This window comes from Cyprinus carpio, chromosome B9 (assembly GCF_018340385.1).
Source record: "Cyprinus carpio isolate SPL01 chromosome B9, ASM1834038v1, whole genome shotgun sequence".
Taxonomy (NCBI): Eukaryota; Metazoa; Chordata; class Actinopteri; order Cypriniformes; family Cyprinidae; genus Cyprinus; species Cyprinus carpio.
The window spans coordinates 23,264,638-23,288,052 of NC_056605.1; the positions used below are offsets into that span (position 1 = coordinate 23,264,638).

At 38.2% G+C, this 23,415-nt stretch overlaps 1 protein-coding gene across 1 annotated transcript in view; it reads right to left on the reverse strand.

Moving 5' to 3' along the window:
- The window catches only part of ralba (v-ral simian leukemia viral oncogene homolog Ba (ras related)), a 90,445-nt gene extending 80,863 nt beyond the window's left edge, over window positions 1-9,582 (reverse strand). Inside the window, exon 1 of the mRNA XM_042731634.1 lies at window positions 9,454-9,582. The gene's annotated coding sequence lies outside the window, so the exon portion shown is untranslated. The remainder of the gene's footprint in view (window positions 1-9,453) is intronic.
- Window positions 9,583-23,415: the final 13,833 nt, after the last annotated feature.

Below are 23,415 nucleotides of genomic sequence, written 5' to 3' on the forward strand. Positions count from 1 at the left end.
CTTTGCTGCTCGAGCTGCGCTGCTTTCATCAAAGTTATATGAGGAGAGGCATGAAACTGGATATGGACCAACTGGACCAAAATGTGGGCACTGAGCATTACTGTCAACGGCTCCCAGCGCTACACAATGTTGGGTTTTTCCATTGGCTTTTTAACAATAAGCAAACAATGAGCCATCCGAGGTGGATTGTTCTTTGTTTAAGATTTATCTAAGACTCAAGAGTCAAATCAAAGATTCTGTCATCAATTACTCACCCTCATGTTATTTCCAAAACTTTTTCCTCCTTCAGTGGAACACTAGAGAAATTGTTAGCATGATGGTGGTACTGGCTGTAAATCAGCACTTAGACAAAGTTGTCAACACGTGTTTGAAGAGTTCAACTAACATTTTCATGCGTAAAAGCACGTCAGAACAAACCCACTTGGCTTTTGTTCATGCTGTTTTTACTTACTGCCTATCACAAAGACAGCATATCCACCCAAGTCCTCTGAAGCAAAAAAATCAAAGGGAAAAGTTGTTATCTGAGGTTATCAGCTCTAAAAACAGCAACAGTGCTGCCGAACAAAACACGCTACATGTGTGCACACGCATAAACACACACCAAAACAGACACGTGAAGCAAATGTTTCAAAAACACAGCAAGAAAGGAATGCTAGTGTAGATAAGGAAAGTCCTTTAATGCATTTGGTCAAGAATTTTTGTTGCGTGAATACATATAATTTAAACAGGCCATATAATTTGCACTTCTTAATGCAGTTGTGTTTAAAGGCACCAAATGAAATTGACAAAATAATTACTGTTTCTAGAACCCCATGTCATTGGTCCCATCCCCAAATCATGTCATTGGACACAATGCATACAAGCCGATCTACGTATAGCTTATTTATAGTTATTAATATTAAGCTTGGAGGAAAAAGTATGTTAGCATACACAGTTCACTTTTTAAGAAGCTTTATGTTTTAGGCCCCTGGATTCCATTTATTGCTGCACAGCAAACACTTACATGTATAACTGAGCAATTATTTTCTGAAGCAGATTATCCCTTTGAAGTGCAACAGCACAAATGTGGGATAATCATAATGCCATCAGTTCTAGCTTGCTCATTTTAAATAAAAGGCACTGGTATAAACAGCTCATCACTATTGCTTACGTATGAAATCAGCTTTAGCCGGCTTGTTATTTTTCTCCTTCTTTTTATCCTGAGGCTGTTGTTCCTGAACTCATTCATTTCTAAACTAAACCAACCACAAAACTGACAAAACACAGGCTCCCATAACATCTTAATAACATGTCTAATTATAAGAAGAAAAAAGACCTGTCAATTTAAAATGGTTAAATTCAATTACAAAAAGTGAATAAACAAACATTGTTATGATAAAAAGTAAACATTAAATAAATAACAGTGCATTCATAATATAATTTTATACTATAATTTTGTGTTAGAATTTTGATCATGTTTTTTAAGTAATTCGCTTACGCTCATTAAGGCTGCATTTATATAACTAAAAATATTGTTGAAAATTAATTCCATATATTAAAATATATTGAAATATGTAATTTATTCCTGTGATTGCAAAGCTGTATTTTCACAGAAACCACTACAGAAATTATTATGTAATGCTGATTTCTTATTGTTGTCAGTGTTTAAAACAATGATGTGCTGTTTAATATTTTTGTGGAATCCATTGTTACATTTGAATGTTGTGAATTTTAAAACGTCTGTGATCTATCACCTTAATACAGTTGTAAAGTAAGTTTATACAGAGTCTATTCCTCAAAACGTCATTTTCATCCATCTAAAATTCAATACACTGCCTGTCGTAACTAAGGTCTATTCAATTTCAGCGTCTTCATTTAAGTGCTTTTCTAAACACTGCTGATGTATGAAATGAATTTAATAAATCATCTGGGATGCCTCATTGTTAAGCAAAATATAGACTGATTCACTACGAAGAATTTTCTGATTATCGTCACATTTTATATTGCATAAATGCAAGTATCCCACTGGTGGGGTAAAGGAGAGGTTGGATGTTTTTTTTTTTTTTTACAGTGTAGCATTTGGCTCTCATCAGGACCTTTTTTTTTTGACATGTGAGAGGGGTGTCAGACATTAAATATTAAACAGCTCTTGGGCCATTTTTGCTAGGTGTTTGACTGTGTCTTAGGCCCTGACTGTGGTGAACCGCCACTCTGAGCTCCTGCCGGTGTGAGTCAGTCAGGGCTCTGCCCACAACCTCAGCTGCCACACGACACTCACCACCCCGACCCTTTGGGAATAAACATTAAGAGTGCAGAAGATTATGTTGACTAATTACAAATGCAGGGTCTTCTGACCCCAAAATGCCTTGTTTTGAAAAATCACTAGCTTGAGCCCTGTGTGTTCTGAATAAATGACTAACTTAAAATTGTTTCTGTGCACTGGGACAGTAGAAAGTATTTTGCCATCTTAAAAATGATAAACATCACCTTCAACAGGAGAACAGGTATGGCTCAGAGTTACTGTGATATTGAAATGGTAAATTCCCCCAGCATATGGCATATTAATCTTAACTCCACATATTGTTAAGGGTCCAACAAGATGTGTTGAAACGTGCTTGTTCTGGAGTGTTTGTTACGTTGTTCTGCTTGGTAACCTACACCCCACACATTCACCCTGATAGTCACAAGCTTCAGACTTGAAATGTCTTCAGAGATAAATTACAAACTTCTTATGCTGACTTAACGAGCCATGTTAAGGTTTGACTGATCTGATTGTGACTGATGTTGATTTGATCTTTCATGAGTACCTAACGTCAAAAAATGCATATTTCATTTCATTCCTTTCAAACATCATTAATATTGTAAATGATGTGTTAAAGCAGCATGTTGACATTAAACTGAATGACATATTTGAAACAGACTGTTTAAATATAATATACATACATACAATATATATAAATGAGAGAAGACAACACCTCCATATCTATGGTAACTCTCATATCTTCCAATTTCTGTGTCCAACCAAACTAATATAATCTTGGTAGAAATGTAAACAGGTTGCATGACATTCCCTCATGTTTAAAAAAGATTAACACAACTACACAAGGTAAATTAAAATCTTATTTATTCACTCTGATATACGGAAATTATGAAGGAAGTAAAATGCAAAAAAAAAAAAAAAAAAAAAACAGCTTCTTAACCGATTTCTATTTAATCACCACCTAATCTGAGAAAGTAATGGAAGTCTCACATTTAGACACAACAGCAGAATCACAAAATATGATATGACAGTAAAATGACCCTCTCAGAAGAGATATATCAGCTTATGTGTTAAGGCCCGTTCACACCAAGCATGATAACTATAAAGATAACGATAAAGATATAGTTCTAAAAATCGTTCTCAATATTAAAGAATAGCAGAGTTCACACCACAGCTATAACGATAAATGCACAGAGTTGGAATCACTTTCAGAGTGATTTCATTTTTCCAGCTGATGAACGATAAAAACACTGACAGCCAATCAGAATCAATCCTGCTTTGATGAGCTCAAGAGTTTAAAGCAGCAGACGTGCGTGTGCTTAGAATAAACAGACGATATTGTTGGCTTGTGTGGACGCTAATATCGTTATCTTTATAGTTATAGTTCTTGGTGTGAACGGGGCTAAAGTCTCAGCCGTTGACTCCACATCTGCTGTGCACTGGTTCTGGTTATGTTCTGATTATGTTCCAGTTAGAGTAAGAAAAGTTGAATAGAAAGTCTTTGGGGGGAAAAGAGAAAAAACTCAATACGTTTATTGTCAATTGAGCTAGTTAAACAGCCAAGTATACTTCCCAGCATTCCAGCATTTAAAAAAGCAGGCAGCAGAGAAAGGAACATCGCAATTGTGGTGTCTACAAATGGTTGAGACGTATCCGAGGCTTTGAAGTTGTTTCCTGCTCTCAGGCAGTTCCCGTTCTTAAGGGCAATTTGGGTTTCAATCCAACAGGTCCATGTTCTTGCTCCCCCTTCTCTCCTTCCTCCTTCCAAATTTCTTATTTTTCCCTCCTCAATTTACTGTAAAGTACTCCACAATCTCCCTAAACAAGAGCAAAACCACCATCCATTGAACCAATTTGATAAATCGCAGAGATTTATAGGAATTGGCTTTCAAAAATGTGCCTTTTGTAAGCCACCGGCAACCTCACAGTCCAGTTACAGGAAACAACATGAAAGCATTTTAATATGTGTGACCCAATTGCAGAATGCAGAGCGTAAACCATCTGGTATATTCGACTATATTCTATAAACATCTGAAACCTGCATCTAGCCACATACTCATTAAGATGTCATAGCAATGTGGCATGTTTACAATGTAATTTTCTGTTTGTTTGCATGTTTAATAAAACGTTGATGGCTGATTTCGGGCTGAGAACAGCTGCGGCGCAAATTCTGACTTCTTGATCAGCAGAAAACTATTTTATGAATACCGGTTATCAAAACAGTTATTAAAAATATCTGACGTGGGAATGTAAATTCTGCAATACAGAGACAGAATGTGCCGAATATGATGATGATTAAAGGAATTAATGTTAAACGAGGTAGTAGGGACCATGATTACATGGTAAACAGTTTGTGGTTGCCTTTAATGATTTGCAAAACAAGCAAGTTGAACTGTATAGTTCATTGTCACAGGGTGTAACAAGAGAGGAAGGACAGAACAGCACATACTGTTCCTACAGTCGTCATTACAGTTACAATCTCACTGTTAAAACAACAAAGCACATTTAATGGGCAGATAAATAACCTTTCAATTAACCAACTAGTGACTTGTAGCTAATGAACTTGTTGTAAAGCACTTATCGTGCAGTTTTCGCTTTTTAAGTGCTGTTTGAGCTACAGTGATTAACACTGTGATTTCATTTATTGATTCGGCTGGGATTGGGATGTCTGTGGATTTTATTAAAATGGGAGTGGCTGTTGACCTTGATGTGGCCATTACGGAATTATGTGCATGTGTCACAAAACCCAATGAAACAACATGAAACTATTCTCACAATACGTATGTAATTAAGGGGAGGAATTAAGGTGAGGAGGCCGTTCTGGATTTTTCATTTCCATTTGATTCTCCTGTACCTTCTTAAAGGTAAAGTATTTTATAATAAGTATTGGGCAAGTATTATACAATAAATAAAAAATAAAAAAATGCATAATAAAGTTGGTGAAAAATAAAGAAATGTTTTGGGTTGTAAGATGTTTTTAAAAGATGTCTCTAATGCTCACCAAGGCTGCATTTATTTGATTAAAAATACAGTAAAACTAGACATGTGAAACATTATTAATACAATATTATTAATTACATTTTTTTATATATTTTAATATATTTTACAGTCTTCTTTGCGAAAGGCCCTCATGTCCACATTTACATTCAAATTTATTAATTTAGCAGATGCTTTTAACTTAGAAACGAGGAACAACACAAGCAATTTGTCATAGGAGCAAAAAATATTTGTAGTAGACTATGCTGCTACATCAAACAGACTAACAAACTCAATTGCAAAAAGGATTGCTGTTGACCAGTGATATGCTTATGTCCTATCATATTAAAAAAAAAAAAAACAATACATTTACCTCTTTATATGTAAATTAATTCATTAGCATAACATGTATTTAAATCAAAATTTAAAATATTAAAAATACACTAAAGCTTCATGTTCCACCTTAAAAGATGCAAGAATAATCAATATAAGCTTAATGGCAGCTGCTAAGACTGATAAGAGCAGAGAGAGAAAAGGAGGGAAGCAGAGAGACTGCAGCCGGTGAGCTGGGGCCGGGCTGGCGTACAAGGGCCCCAGCTGCCCGGGTGTCAGGGTTAGTGGGACTTGGAAGCAGAGAGATAATCAGCTTTATTAGTGCTGCTAAAACCAATTTAAGAGCAGACTCAGGGGATCAGACGGGCCAGCTGTCCACACCACCCCCACTCATTTATCATTACCTCCCCGTTTCAGTTCATTCAAAACACAACCCAAAACAACAGGTATTTTAATTCAATTAACAAGCATCCATTTGTCCTTTTATTAAAAGGTAATGTAACAATAATTATGCTAGAATCCATTTCGGAGACAATTAATGCACAACTGTTGTTACAAAAATATTGCAGCAATTATATAATGAGTAAATAAATGCTAGCAGTTTCGAGAGCAAAAAATGATAAAACGATATGAAATCACAGATTTAGCATTGCCTGTATGTAGTGGTTTAAAGCACCCAGAATGTCCGCACAATATCAAAAAGCACCCAGAATGTGCACACATTTATAAAAATGCAACGCATACATAATCAATAGTGAGTGTGATGACATCACAGCATTTCCTTGACTGGCGACGCCTTGTAATTGCACAGTGGAAAGGAAATTGTGAGAGGAAGGCAGGGGGGGGGTGAATTCAGAATGAGGCCACAGTCATCTTAGAAAGAGAGGCTGAATTTCCGAGAGCCTCGTGACGAGGTGGCCCAGACAGGCAACTTTAAAAAGTCTCACCTAAACCACTTTCCAGTTGACAAGAGAGAGAGAGATAAGTCTACGCCATCTCACTCTCAGCCACAACAGTCCGACTGAGAATGAGAGCACTGTCTGCCTGCAAGTGGAAGTGAGGTGATTACTAGGTTGTATAAAAAAGCTTGCAAAAATTAACTGTGTTTAAATACATTCATGTAGCAAATGTTGTAATTATTTTAGTTAAATAGAATTAAGGAAAAATTAATGTTGCGATTTGGTTTTGCCTTTCATAGGGAAAGCAATAACCTTTAAACTATTGGCCTAAAACTTTTACATGGGGTCAGACAACGGTGAGGGGATGAAAGAGTGAATGATGCACAGACAGATTAGATAATGTGCACGTAACCTGTCACAGCTCTCTAGATGCAGATTGACACACTGACACATTCACCCCATCACTAAAGGTGAGTGATGAATCTGCCTTTAGTCCTGCCAGTATATAGTGACCCCCAAAAAGCACTTAGTACACTTAGTTGGACACACAAAAAAGTTGCTAGTTGTCTTATGATAAAATAATAAATGTACTGTTTAAATGATGACAAAGAAAACAAAAAATAACTACTTTTTTCAAAAATTTCATCTCTTCCGTGTCAGTCTTCAACACACGTTCATGAATTACCGGTGCATCGTGGTACGTTCCTGAACATATGTCGAAGACTGACACGAAAGAGAAGAAATTGTTGAATAAAGTCGCTATTTTTGTTTGTTTGTTTTTTTGCACACAAAAAGTATTACCATAGCTTCATAAAATTAAGATGGAACCACTGATGTCACATGGATTATTTTAATGATGTCCTTACTGCCTTACTGAGCCTTGAACAGTGTCAGTTGCATTGCTGTCTATGGAGAGACAGAAATCTCTCGGATTTCATCAAAAATGCCTTAATTTGTGTTCCAAAAATGAACGAAGGTCTGATGGGTTTGGAATGACATGACGGTGAGTAATTAATTAATTAATTTTGGGTGAACTATCCCTTTAAAGGGGTCAAGTTCATATGATTCTTTAGGGGCTTAATGAAAAGTCTGTAACATAGTTTGGTTAAAACTTCCTTTACCTTTTTTACCGTCAAAAATAGCTATTTTCTTTGTAGCATTTTCCTTTAAATGTAAATGCACTCTGCTGACCCTGCCACTTTCTACCAATCCGCTCTCTGAGGGACTGTTTACTTTAACCGCATTCATCGTAAAACTTGCTAATTAGCACATTATTAGGAAAGGCGATTTGCAAAGATTCATTAAAAAAACCATACACTTTTTCTGTTGGTGAAGCTGGATCACAAATGATTCGCGCGAACACAGATGCATTTATATAGATTGGGGGGTGCATTCCCATCAAAAACACAGGTAATCCACTACGTCTTCAGCGGCTCAGATGTTGGGAGTAAATGACAACTGATATTTTTATTTTTAAATCCAACAACAAAACACCTCAATCACTTAGGACAGCGGTTCTCAATTAGAGTCCTCGCGCCCCCCCAGCTCGGCATATTTTGCATGTCTCTCTTTGTTAACACACCTGATTCAGATAATCAGCTCGTATGAAATGAGCTCTGTGCATGAACTGTGTTCCAATTGACATGGTCCCTACACAGTGTTCATTGCTCCCTACTCCCTGAGCAGGGGAAATCTGTTGAAGTTTACTTCTCTTTAGAACATTCATTCATGGATTTGGGCTGCGCAACATCTCGCACACTTCAATACACTTTGAAAGGAACATATACGTTCGCTTTGAACTGGAATCATGGCAGAATATCCTGTGATGTCCACTTCGCAGGGCACTTACGTTTAAATAGAACAAACGTCTGAAGCCATAAGAGAAACATACAAAATGTGCAGAACAGGGGGAATTGAGAACATCTTCATTAATCGACTGTCCCTTATCTCTCAAGGCAAACAGTTTAATATACAGGATGCAGGTATGGATGATGCAGCAGAACATGCTAAGCATGTCATGTGGCACCTTTCCCTGGATCCAACACTCCACATAGAAGCTAAAGCCCTTGGCTTTATCGATACATGTTTGGGTGACCTGATGTAGCACATCCTGACTTTTGACACTCTAAGCTCTTGTCTACCTGCATAGTGTGTCACCCTGCATGTATGTGTGTGTGTAAGCATACACAGCGGGAAAACACCGCTCCCTCAAGCCTGCTTGAGCTAAATCCAACTTAATCCACTGTTTAACAGTTGTTTAAATAACGTCTATTAACATTAACTGGGCTGCTGAATGGGGGGCATTTACCGCTCGCAAAAACAGACACGAGGGGCGCCTAGAGCAGCATTTAATTTGAACAAGAAAGCAGTCACTCTTCATGCTTGTTTATCCTATTTGATTCTGATCAGCTGATGAGAGCCAATCAAACCTGCCTCCACTGTTTGTTCAAGAACATATCATCTTATAATGACATCAAAATTCATGCCACAATATAAATCTGTGTGCAAATCTTATATGTTTGCAGACTGTTCATCTGTAAGAGAAAGGAAAGCGAGCTGAATGTGTCCTTCTGTTCCAATAGCTGTTTTCAGAGGTAATGTGGCAGCAGGTCTGACAGCAGTGGGTTAGAGGTGTGGCACATTAACTCGTAAGAGGGCAAACACGGCTAAAAAAGGCTGGCTTTCTAACAGGGCTTCAGGGGATAGAGTGATTTACTATGTCTCTGCTGCATTATAAATGCCTCTCGGCTTTAATGAGCTCTTGACAAGCAGCGTGTTTGCACAGCATTTTCTTTTATTTTGGGAGCATGACTTTCTGATTGCCAAACATTAGGCGAGTATTCATTCTCATGCCTGAACGCAACCCTTTCAACGCTGCACACGTTATGAGAAGCCTATTTACAGCTCAGCCAGGGTTGCATAGAACAATACTTTAGTCCTGATGACTGTATAGTAAACAGTAGAATTACACAGAAATGTTGCATAGTAGACGTAACAGTTTCTTACCGTATCATTTTAGGGTGAATCAAAAAGTGCAGTCCCGCTTCCAACACCTCATCCATAATGCAACATCCATGAAGATGAATTTCATTCCCTAATAACAGCTAGATACAAATGCATATATCTTATGAAACAGATCTGTTTCTCTGTGACTCTACTGCAATTTGATTCAAATAACATACTGGTTTGGGCTGGATATGTACCAAGAGCCGAGGACTTTTGGAGTCTGGGCCAAGAACAAATAGGGCAGATGGCATTTGGTACAATAACATGGATGTCATCCAGGTCTGCTCATAAGGTCAAATCCTTGGGTCTGGATCTTTTGGTCACCATACAGAGATACTGTAAGGCCACAACACTTGACTATATAATTGTATTTGGATGTTATGGTGGAAAATCCTCACACCCCTACGGAAAACATATCAAATGAAATGGAAACATAAAATCAAACAATTTAAAGCAAGTAAATATTTACAACTGCTAAAAGCTCAGCCAAAATAGCATGCGCCACAATATTTGTCTCACACCACCTCTGCTGCCAGAGGTCTTACAGCATAATCACGTTTCTCGACTTAACACCTACGCAGCCTAAAGCAGGGTGTGACACCCCCGTAAGTGTGTCACCCACATGCCGAACCAAAACAAAGCAGACTGAGCTGTAGTTTACCTGAGGTAACCAGACACCTCCTTAAAGGAGAAGAGTTAGCCTCAAAGTATTCACCAATAGGAAGAGCATTTAAGCCTGACAAACAGTAAATAAGGGCATCAGCATGTAACTGACTGATTACATGTTAGAGACTGATTTTTAGGTTGAGATGTAGAGAGACTACGTATCAGATTTATGAACTGCAGTGCAAGCAAAATAACAATTCACAATTTCCTAAAAGTTCCTAAGATCCACTTAAGACAAACAGGCAGACTGATTGAATCCGTTTTGTGCAGGATCAGTGCCCACTGCCAGTGGAGTAATTATCTGTTGAATTGTAAAACAAAAATTCTTGAAATTGTAAGTCTTTTGCTGCAGGCATTCCTGTGTCAGACTTCCCAGAACTCAATAAAAGCACCACCCAACCTTTTCCAGTATCTTTTGCTACTCTTGGTAAATAAACACCATGCGGATGCTCAGGAAGCAGGAAGAGTCTTTGGAAGAAAACAAAAGACAGTAGGTAAATGATTTAACAATGTGTATGCCCTAAAACAAATGAATGTTAAAGCAATGATAAACAATAAAAAGTGGTCATTCGTATTTGTAAGTCATAATACTATCACGGGTGCACTACTGAGTGGAGTAAGGAGCCAGGAACGGAGGGAGACAAGTAATACTTTAATCCAGAGAAGTTTAATTCTAACAATGAAAACTCACATAGCACATGTAGACACAAACAATACCGGACACTGAACAATATACAGGGAACACTATTTATGCACATGACAAGACGAGGGGATGACGAGACACACCTGGAATCAGATTAACACAATAGGGACTGGAACAGGAAGGACTTGGCTTAAGGAAGGTGTGTCCTCACAACACATAACATCCAACGTGGGGTGGGGGGGTGCTCTGGAGGCCTCTAGGAGCAGGGTTCCAGCACTGAAGGCCTACAGGGCAGCGCACGTTCCGGCACCCATGGTGGATCTGGCAGTTCAGGGTGCCGTGATGGATCTGGCAGACTAGGAGGTCATGGCGGTGCAAGTAGTTCTGGAGGCCATGGTGGAGTAGGGAACATAGGAGCCATGGTGGTATAGGCAGTTCAGGGCACCATGGCAGAGTAGGTTACTCATGAGGCCACGGCGGGGTAGGCAGACTAGGAGGGCATGGTGGAGTAGGGAACTCAGAGGGCCATGGCGGAGCAGGAAGCTCGGGGATCCATGGTGGATCAGACAGTTCAGTAGGCCACGGCAGAGCAGGGAACTCAGAAGGCCATGGCAGGATGGCCTCCATGCCCTTGGACTCACCCCTTGGCCCAGCCACTACGGATGGACCCCCCCCCCACAGAAAAAAATACTTGGGGACACTTACGGGCTCCAAGGCCTAAACAAGGGAATTGGAGCCTTCCCTGGGCTTTACAGGGTATCTGGAGCCCTAACTGGGCTTAATTTCGGGGGCAGGAGCCCTCACTGGGCTTAACTCGGGGACAGGAGCATTCACTGGGCTTAACTGAGGGGCAGGAGCATTCATTGGGCTTAACTCAGGGGCAGGAACTTTCTCTGTGCTAAACTAGGGGAACAGAGCCCTCCGTGGGCTATAATCAGGAGCAGGAGCCCTCCGTGGGCTATACTCGGGAACAGGGGCCCACTCTGGTCTGGATTCGGGGACTGGGAAGCACTTACGAGGAGCTGACACTGGAGGAGCAGGCACAACAAGGCGCTTTCAAGGAGCTGGCACTGGAGCGAGCCCTGGGGCTGGAGCCGACACTGGAGTGAGCTCTGGGGCCAGAGCCGACACTGGAGCAAGCTCTGGGGCCAGAGCCGACACTGGAGCAAGCTCTGTGGCTGAGAGAAGGACTGTGAACCGTCCTTTCCTCCTCATTCTCCTCCCTTGGTTACAAGTGAATTGGGCAGCCGGTGTTACAGGAATGGCCAGCGGGCTGGCCACAGGAACAGCCAGCGTTCCTGGGCTGAGGACAGGGACAGTGCTGGGAGGAGACGGGTGGTCGGAACATTTGGCTAGGTATGTGCAAGGGGTGAGCTGCTGAGGCCCAGTGGTTTTCAGGAGGGACTGGATGATGATCGCTTTGAACTCTTTCTACTTTCAGATTAACTCAATTTAACAAATTAACAAATTTAAATAAAGGACATGATTAACCAGCTCGATCAGGGGATAACTAAACGTGGGAAGATCGTAGCCAATTACGTCATCATCCAGCCCCAGCCGAAAACAGACCCCTAGAGCAGAGTCAATCCTGCTCACCTGGTTGGAGAGCTCTAGGAACTCTTCCACATTCCTCTCCGATACCTGACAACCCTGCCACAGACACCAAAGCCTGTGTTCAGCCATAGTCATCTTGTTTGGTCCGGTATTCTGTCACGGGTGCACTACTGAGTGGAGTGAGGAGCCAGGAACGGAGGGAGATGAGGAGTACTTTTCTTTTCTTGTCTATCCTATTCTTGAAAAAAAAAAAAAAAAAACCTTCTACAAGTTCTGTGCTAGACTAACTGAGACTTGTCATGGCACTTGTATACTGTTGTTGTTCTCTCGTTGGTCTGATTGCTTCTATTGTTCTCATTTGTAAGTCGCTTTGGATAAAAGTGTCTGCTAAATGATTAAATGTAAATGAGTACATCAGTCCAGAGAAGTTTAATTATAACAAGGAAAACTCACATAGCACATGTAAACATGAACAATACCGGACACTGAACTAAATACAGGGAACACTATGTATGCACATGACAAGACGAGAGGATGACGAGACACACCTGGAATCAATAGAAAAATGGGGAACACCTGGAATCAAATTAACATAATGGGGGACAGGAACAAGAAGGACCAAATATGGGCATGGAAGGCACATGGGGAGCAAAACACACACACGACAGAAACAGAGTCTGACAAATACAATCAAGAAGATCCTGAAAGTATTTGTACAGAGGATATTACTCCTCCCTCGTGGGTGGCTGATCTGATGGAGTAGATATGTTTATTGTTTGTTGGCTAAGCACACATCCAGTGCACCTTTCTTTAAAAGAAGAGGAGGAAAATTACTTCAAGACGAGCCAAGAACATGTTATCCTGAAGAAACTCGAAAAAGAATGTTCTAGTCACTTAGGCCTCCAAGCCCTTCCGTCAATAAACACAACAGATGTAAACACAATAATATACACCTTATTGACTCACTATTTGTATAGGCAAGCAATACTTAAGGGATCTAATGCACACTAATTTGGCATTAATCTGTCTGAGGCTATCACAAAGTATCAAAAGTATGAAAAATGCAGTTGGGTACAGCTCACCTACAAGTTACAAGTCTTTATGATTGTTAGCAACACAGAGAACTAGAAATATAATTAAAAATATCTTTTAAAAACAGAAATATATACTGAAATACTGAAAGCACAAGCCACAGCAAAGGCAGCAGCTACATGAATAAATTGCACAGCTTTTTCTCACTGTCAGCAACAGGGCTAATAGATAGCAGGTGATGAAGAGATACAACAATGTCAACACCGCAATCAGAACCAACCACTGGCAGATCTCCAAAACTTGACAAATAAAGGTTTAATGCATCGATAGTTTGAAATGCCCAACACAAGCTAGACAAAACGATTTCTTAGTCGAAACAGATTTGGAGAAATTTAGCATTGCAGCATCACATTCTTACCAGTGGATCCTCTGCAGTGAATGGGTGCCGTCAGAATGAGAGTTCAAACAACTATCACAGTAAAGTAATCCACACGACTTCAGTCCATCAATTAATGTCTTGTGAAACCAAAAGCTGAATGTTTGAAATAAATTCTTTACTAAGACCATTACTAAGAACCAAAAATATGAGTCCCCTATTTTTAATGTTGCTTTCTCCACTGAAAAAGCTGTCTTGCTTGAATCAGGAGAGAAATATACACAGATCAAGCACTGTTTACAAGTGAAAACATACCAATACAGTTCTAAATAAATATTTTGGTGGATGGCACCCATTCTAAAGGCACCATTTTTTTCCAAATCTGTTCTGGTGAAGAAACAAACTCATCTACATCTTTTCAGCAATTGTAAAAAAAAATAAACAAACAAACAGAACGGAAACTGTTGGTTAATCTTGACCAGTAGCCAAAATGCCTGGCCCCACTATGCATAATGCTGCCTTTCTGAAAACATAATAGTTAGGTTATAGAAATATTACCAAATGATGATTTAAAAATAGAAAAAGAAAAGAAATTACCACTGGGATGATCTTCAGGCTTCACATTCTGATCAAAAAGTCTCCTCAAGAGTTAATGTTAAGTCCTCAACAAGCAACTGCAAACAGAAAATGAGCCAACGGTGACATATCAGAATATCAAAGCTGCCCTTTTCCAAGCAGTGAAAATGCATGATGATCACTGGTTCACTGGTTAAATTCAGTTGCATCACTGCAACTATTTTATTTAAAAAATATACATTTTCTTTGTTCACATATTCAAAGAGTGTCATGACCAATGGTGGTGCCCTTTTAAAAATAAGAAATGTGTGCTCGCTAGGGGTAGTAAGGTACTATGCTTTGTTATACACATACAGTTTAATTGAATTTGCCACCCAACAGTTAAGCAAAAAGGGAAATTCAGTCTTGCTCTAAAATCCTGGAGATCTTGAAACAAAAACTGCAATAAAAGGGATAACTCTGCTGCCATGCCCATTTGACCTATTGTTCTATAGATGTACAGTAATCTGCTTGTGTGTTCTTATAGGACAACATGGTGTTCACTGTGTTTTTATTTAATCCTTTTGACTGTCTGGAACATTTCCTTCCCAACAAATCTGACTTACTAACCAATCGAGCAAAGCCCAGGCCTTTGAAAAAAGTAAGCATAAATAGGAAAAACAGTTTTCTCCCTGGATTAAAGTTTCTAGCATACACATTTTCCCCCTAGCAGATCACAGGTCATTGTCTGGCTGATGTTACGTGACCTCAGTGGGGGTTTTTGTTTCCTGGAATAATCCTGTGCTTCTGAAACGGGGGCGGATGGAGTAAGTGTCCGGTCCCTGTGATGTTAGTTTGTGTTGCCAAGGCTGCTGTGCTCATAGAGACAGTCTAGACTCTGGTAGTGTTTTAATGAGATTTGCTGTGATTAAGGAAGTGCTCATAATACAGGCAGCGAACTGACCAACCTTAGCTGCCAAAACAACTTTAATCACTTTTTTTTCTTCCAAGCATACAGTTATACAAGTATGCAGACAAATAAAATGTATTTTGGCAAGCTACACAATATCACACACTGCCATTTGAAAATGAAGGCATCATAACTTTCACCACATTTGAAAGTAAGGAGGTAATTCAAGGCTTCTGCCAGGCATTGCTACGGGCCCAGGTGGACGGCAGTGGTTTGAGGTGTTAGGTGACATGCAGCAATGAGAGGAATGACTGCAGCTGGTGGGGGCTTTAAGACAAGAAAGAGGCCCCAGGACATTCTCAGATAGACTGTCCAGTTTATAGCACGTTTATGACAGGTATACTGAAATACCCAAAATTCTTGGCTCTACCCTCTAGTGGATAGTAGGAACAAGCCTACAGACTTTAGACAGTGTTCAGATTGTATCAGAGACTTATGAATATGATCATTATGGGTAGCATGACATTTTCTTACAAAGGTACATTCTGATTCTAAACTGCAGTAAAGTATAGTTTTAGGTTGTATTCACACTTGCTTTGATTGATTGATCAGATTTAGAGTTTGAAATCGAACTATGCTGGTTCATTTTCACAATGTACTTTTGGTCAGTGGATGGATTGCATTAAAACAAGAAACAAATAAAATCAAGTAAAATAAATCATTTTAAATGCTATAACTGAAAATAAGCATCACAACATTATAAAGAGTATTATGAAAAAGAATATTAGAGATTTGCAAAAGATTATATTTATGATTAAAGGCCCGTTCACACCAAGCACGATAACTATAAAGATAACGATAAAAATATAGTTCTAAAAATCGTTCTCAATATTAAAGAATAGCAGAGTCACACCACAACTATAACGATAAAGGCACAGAGAAACGATATTGTTGGAATCACTTTCAGAACGATTTTTTACACCTGATGAACGATAAGAATATTGACAGCCAATCAGAATCCATCTTGGCACTTTTTAGGAAATTCACAACAGAGAGAAATCTGAAACATCTGAAATGTCCACTTACACACTAGCTGACCTCAACAACAAAAGCAACGGTGAGTGTGCAATGCAGGTTGAGTTCACCACAAAGCATCCAGAGATCAAGTTGCTCAGTGATCTAGCCTTGTGAGCACTGTCCCATGCAGTGTAAGTTATTCAGATAACAGAGGATCATGGTTTATTGGAAGACTGTGTCTGAGCCACGAGCAACATTGTAAGCCAGAGACACTTTCTTCTGTCTGATCCAAGCAGCTAAGGATGCTGCATTCCTGATGCATTCCACAGGTAGTACAGAATCTGTTTGTTGCTTATAAAAAGCAAATTCAGCACTTAACTACTGGCAGAGAAGAAGGGTTATTTGGCAGTGTTTCTCAATTTACTGTAACTCATTGGTGTGAAAGTAGTAGGAAACTTCAATTTATTATTACTGTATCATTTATAACAATCTGTAGAGAACAATTCCCTATACATTAACATAAATGCAAAAGGACTGTGATATCTATTGGAGAAATGCCAGTTCAGTTTGAGAAGGCACACACCAACCTACGTTGAAGATGAAAGATGAAATAACATTGTTATTGTTGATTATGGAAAACAGGTACAGTATGAGATGAGAAAAGATCTTAAAAGAGAATGAAGTAGGTGGGATGTTGTACACAGAGTTGCTGGACTGTGAGAAAATGCAGCTAAGATACATCCCTGCTAATCTTAGTGAGTGGGCAGATCGGCATGGAAATACGAAGATAATGTCAAAAGCAAACAGTCAGAACAAAGATCTTATCAGATGGTTGTTTTCACATCATGCACTTGACTCCAACAGAGATGCAAAAGCTTTGCAGAGTAAATAATCTTTTTTATCCAGTAAACATGTAAGTCTTTTTTATGTATTTCCTTCATTTGTCCATCAAACGCCCACAAAACCACGTTAACTTGAAAAGTTTTTTTTTTTTTCAAATTTGTTGAAGTGCTCATTTAAAAAAGAAGAAAAAAATCTATCAATGAACATTTTACATTCATTTCCCCCCTCCATTCTAAATTCTCAAATGCCCAAAATCAGTCTTGATTTCAAGAGCTCTGAAATTTCATCAAGCCTACCTGCCAAAAGAACAATTGCCCTTACCCTTCAGCAAAAGGACATCAAAGAAGCCACAAAGCATGTGTGCAAAGGCAAGTAGTGAAGAGTTAATTCATTCCTCTAACAGTGAAGCAATGGAAGGGTTACAAAAGCACAACAGGGCAACCTAACAACCTCTGACCTCCTCTTCCTGCGGCGCTCCCAGGAGGAATCAAGTAACTCTGATGAAGCTTATATGATCTCAAAGTGATCCACACACCATTGTAGCTTAACCTTAGCTTGGGGGACTTGGTTAAGTGATCTGAATATATTGACTTAACAACACAGCTACACTCTCTATCATTATCAGGCGTATCCTTTTCTGGGTGGCATAATGCAGAAGCATGAACATGTCGTCAAGGGTTTGCAGAGAAACCTCATCTCAGTGACTGGCCAGCAAGAGGATTTCCTCTTTTTTGCATACGCGCATGATGCATATCTCAAACCAAAGTCATATCTAGATGTGGCCTCGCCCGAGGATCCTTACAACTCTCCCTGCTGTTTGGGGCTGAAAGGGAGAAGATAGCATTCAAAGCACCATGCCCAGAGACTGACGCACGAAACTTCAGCATTTATCAGCACATCAGACACATTCCTGTCAGTTCACGTTTTGACAGTACCACCAACACTGAGAAGTGAACCATGAGCATCACGATTCATCCAGCTTTAGACAACGCAGCACAGAAACAATGTAGAGTTACAGCTAGATATCAGATGCCAAGAAAAGACATGATTGAAGACATAGAAATAAATATCTGCAGTAAATCTTTATTACGTCAAGCATTACAACTCAAGAATAGAGGCATTGTGGGGGTTACCCTCTGGAAAACCCTTTTTTTTCAGATTAGGGACATGTGCTATATAGGTACTAAATACGAGATCACAAAATTAAAAGCAATATGTTTTTATTCATATATAATTAGTCATTATATCAATAAATATATTTTTTAGAAACTATCAGATTTATATCAATCACAACAAGGGATATTCATTGCAAGGACATTTATTTGAAGAATACATTTTAATGTATTATTTTAAAAATACATTTAAGTTTATGTCCATTAATAAAATAATCAAATAACATTAGAATAAAAATATTTTTTATTCATTCATTCATTTTAGTTTATTTTGTCAAATACTACATAATTTTAATATTGGCCATTATGTGAAAATTATCAACTTATCAGGACTGGCCATAATTATTAAAATCAGTATGCATGTATGAATTTCAGACATGTTCTCCAGATCTATTTTTTGGGGAGTCAAAAGTGTAGAAATGTTCTGGAAGGTTTTTGAGAAGCAGTACCCCTAAGAGTTCATTATTAATTAGAGAACTTGCTTAAAGAACTTGATTATAACCAGATTTCGGTGATAAAACAACAGGATATTTCCTTGAATAGATCATACCAAAGGCTATTTCTGTGGTATCTTTTAGGACACACAGCTGCTCAAACCACCTGTTAACAACCACAGTATCACTGGAATGTCACAGGAAAAAGCTGTTTGTGCTAAAAAGTAAGGGCTTGGTCTTTCTTCTCCTCCTTGTAAAATGGAGTAGGATAAACCAGCACAAGGGACATGGCACAATTTAACACACAAAAAGTGTGGAGTTCAAGGAGAAATGGGGGTCAGAGGTGAACTCCTCCCATGACAGAGGTTCTCACATACTAGAGGGTGGGGGTTGAGGGGGTCCAGGGCATGTAATCAGAAGGGTGGAGGAGACCACGCTATAAGTTACACACCTGTCAGGCTTGAACATGGAGAGGTGAAAGAGGGTCACCATGCAATTTGTTTGCTCACTGGATTTTCTAAAAATACTGTGGTGAAGTTGCCGGGTGATTCTTCTCGGTGTCAGTGCTTAAACAAGGTCACACGCGATGTTCAGTGTGTGTGTACGCAGAAACATAAATGTCCAAGTGCCTTCATGCGGTAAACTAATCGCAGTCTTGGCAAAATTTGCAAAGCGCACACTCAATACCAATTTTCACAGGATGCAGAGTGGGTTTGAGATCTTTGACCACTGTGAAATATTCACTTGGTTTTTTTAACGTCTCACGCATTGAGACACAATTTTTACACTTCTTGTGTAAAGTTATATCCAATTTTACTGTGTAACATTACATCTAAAATGATTAAAATTGATGTGAAAAATAAGTTTGAACAGAAGTGGCTTTTTTCTGAATTAAGCTTCACATTTATGATTTTAAAATGCATCTTAAGACCCGTGTTCGATTCTGTCAAGCTGCTTTTAAACTCAAGGATGATTCCGGTGTGAATGTTCTCTTATGGTGTTTCAGATCTTTCCATAAGAAATCAGAATAAAATTGAGCACATGCTTATGATGCAATTTAAGAATTGTGAGACATGGCTTTGAATCTGGTCTGCTTCATACAGTATGTGCCATTCCTCCTCTCTCTGCCTCTACTTCCATGTCCTCACTTTACTGTCCCATCAAATAAAGGTAAAAATCACAAACAAAAAAAACAATATAAAGAGTAAGCACTGACACAGCTGCACTACCTTGAAGCATTTAATTAGAATTCAAAACCTTTTAACATAAAGCATTTAGCGATTAAAGGCAATTTGGAACAATATAGAAATCTAATATAGCAGAACAGCACCTCATCCGATCTAGTATACAGTAAGTATGCACAAATATGATTTTGTATTGCATTACATATAAAAACAACAAGCCAGAAAGCAAGTTGTTAAGTTTAAAGAAATTACAAGAAGTTAAATATGTGGCAAGCAGTACATGAACAAAACTGTAATCAAAAGCTCACTGCTGCAATCTAGTGGCCAAATCAAGGGCTTTTCGTTTTCAGCTTCACAAACTGTTGCACTTTCTTTATCCAGGTTCTCAAAGTAGTGATACAACATCTCTATCATTAAGCTAAAAAGCAGGCCAAACCACACAAAACCACACATTACGGGAAAACCGGAGGCATTTTTCCAGGTCAGCGTCCCACTTCAGAGGCCTTTATTTCTTTTCTCTCTGGAAACGTAAGTTTGTCATTAGCAGAGAGGATATTATGGTCGGGTCGCATGCTCTGGCACAGGCACTGCTAGCACGACATGGAGGAAAGAGTCATTTATGAGTCACAGATGAGTGTCGCCTGCCTGGCACAAACATATTTAGCACTAGATAGCATCTAGGGTCAGACAACAGCCATGTACGGCCCCACACTCATGTTTGGCCCTTTAGACAAAATCGGCATCAGTTCCATGTCAGAAAAGCAATGTTTAGACATTGTGCTTAAAATCAGCAAGATCTTACAGTATACTGTATACAATTAATCTGTAAATATGTTTCATTTTAATTTTTTCATTTTGTAACTTAGTCTAATCAAAATATCATAACTGGACCGTACAGTGAAAGACTTCTATTTGGTCACTTAGTCAGACTTCTCCAGTCATTTAGTCTCGCTTAAACTTTGTCCCTACAAGCTCATGTTCATTTGTCTCCCAAATATCAAAAATGAATCAACAATCAGTGCATAGAACCAAACCTTGCCATTTGACGAAAATGGCAGAAGACACGCTCTTCTGTCTGATCCTGTACAGAAGCAACATAAAATTGCAAAAATAAATAAATAAGGCAAATGGTGTCCAAAACAACATTGCACCCCACTGACCTGCATTACGAAAAAACTAACCACTGAGACCTTTTAAAAAATATCTTCTTTTGTGGACCACAGAAGAAATTTATTTGTCACACAACATAGTACAACGTGCAGTGAAATTATATTTTGACTCTCCACAAACAGTATAAAAAAATTAATTTAGAGTAACTTACAGCAACAAATACCACTCAAAACAAATAACCAAATACAGAATTTACAACCAGGTTGGAGATCCCAATTCATGTAAGCGAAATTAGGAATAGATCACTCAAAAATGAAAACTTTTACCATTTAGCCTACTCACTCTTATGTCGATCTAAACCTGTCTAACTGTTTTTGTCAAGTCAACGTAGCTTTAATTGTCATTTCAGCCATATACAATTGATACAGTACATAGTTCGTCCATAGAAGCAACATAATATATATATATAGAGAGAGAGAGAGAGAGAGAGAGAGAGACAGAGAGAGAGAGAGAGAGAGACAGAGAGAGATGTATAGATATAGATATAGATATAGATATAGATATAGATATAGATATAGATATAGATATAGATGGACTAATATAAATTACAACAACAAATAGGCCATTTTTCATTGTATGGGCAAAAAACAAAACAAAACTGAGACATGTCAAAATGTGTTCTTGCCTTCTTTTGTGTTTTTGTTTTGCGTTTGTAGTGACATTAGGGTGAGTAAAAGATTAGAGAATACATGGGGAAGTCACAATCTAAACCATGGGCATGAGTCAGTGGAGGGCACCTTAACCCCCCCACCACCCCCAATTTTCCTGTTCTTTGAAGTGGCAACACTGGTCAGAACAAAATAAACCTTCCCACGACAAACCAGCCCAATCACCACCCCCTGAATGGCCTTTCCATTAGTTTCATGGAAACTTTAGCATGAAAACGTTAGACTTGCTTTGTGATAACATCGATAGGGCTGTAAAACGATGGGTATTACTTTGGGGTTCAAAGAAAGTCTAGACATGATGGGCCTCCATTTTAATAATCCACCATCCTGACCATCCTTAACATCCATTCAACCACTTATTTATTCACATTAAAAAGAAAACGATGCCAATTTCTAAAATAAATTTAAATTGATATAAACAAAAGCACTCCTAAAATAAATTGTTAAAAATACTACTTAAAAGGCAAATGTATGTAGTTCAAAAAGTGGTTGTTATATGTATCAGAGTCTAAGTTTTTTAAATATTTACATGATGCTCTTTGAAAAGACAATGGAAAGTAAATAGTGTCTGGTTAGGCGCAACCAAAATGGCAAACATGAGTTCTGATCATTGTTCTTGGTTTAACAATAATTGTTTGTTTTAACCACAAGCTTTCAAATACAAAATACCTAAACAGTCATCAACAATCAAAATTCATCTAAAACACAGAATGAGAACAAAAAAAAAACATTCAATATTTTCAATTATCCCAGTTTGACTAACGAAGATAAATTGAAACTTTTGTGAAACGTAGTAGCACATATAGGCCTAGCTTTTCATGGGGCACACATGGCGTTTAAAAATCTGAATCTTCTAAAAACGAACTTTAAAATAAAATAACACAATTAAAATAGCCAAAAACTATGGCAATTATATATTTGTTTAGCAGTTTTTTAAGACTTCAGTTTTGAATATATTCCTGGAGGTAAATAAAACCTTGGCTAGTATACTGTTGTTCGTATGTGGCGCCTCCTAGCGACAAGGAGATGAAATTGTTTTGTGAAACGTATAATGGTAAAGTTGACAGAACTTCCATACTAACATCACAAAGAGTTAAATATGCAGTTAACAAATAATCAAATTAAACATAAATAAATGAATAAAAATTGGTGTATCAGAATTTCCAATATGGTTATGTTTTCTTATTTTTCATATTCATTCACAGTATATACATTATGGCTTAATCTTTTATGGTTTTATTAAATTATATTCATAATACTGTATTATGTTACTCACACTCGAGTATTATGCATTTATACTCAGAACTCTGGATAATACCAGTTGTACTCATTACTCCCAGTTGTACAAAGTATATTTTCATTTTACATATAGAAGGTACATTTTCTTATGCTTAAGTGATGTTTGGACAGGATGTTGGAAACTTATTCTCTGCCATATATATATATATATATATATATATATATATATATATATATACACACATATACATATATATATTATATATACACACATTATATACGTGGACATCCAAAAAGAAACACAAAAACAAAAACATATACATACATATATATATATATCTATACACACACATACATATACATACATATATATATATATGTGTGTGTGTGTGTGTGTGTGTGTGTGTGTGTGTGTGTATGCAAGGATGTTTGATAATTTTGTCTTTTATTTTCATGATGTTCTTTTCAAAGAGCTGGTATTTGCAAAAAGATGACTTAA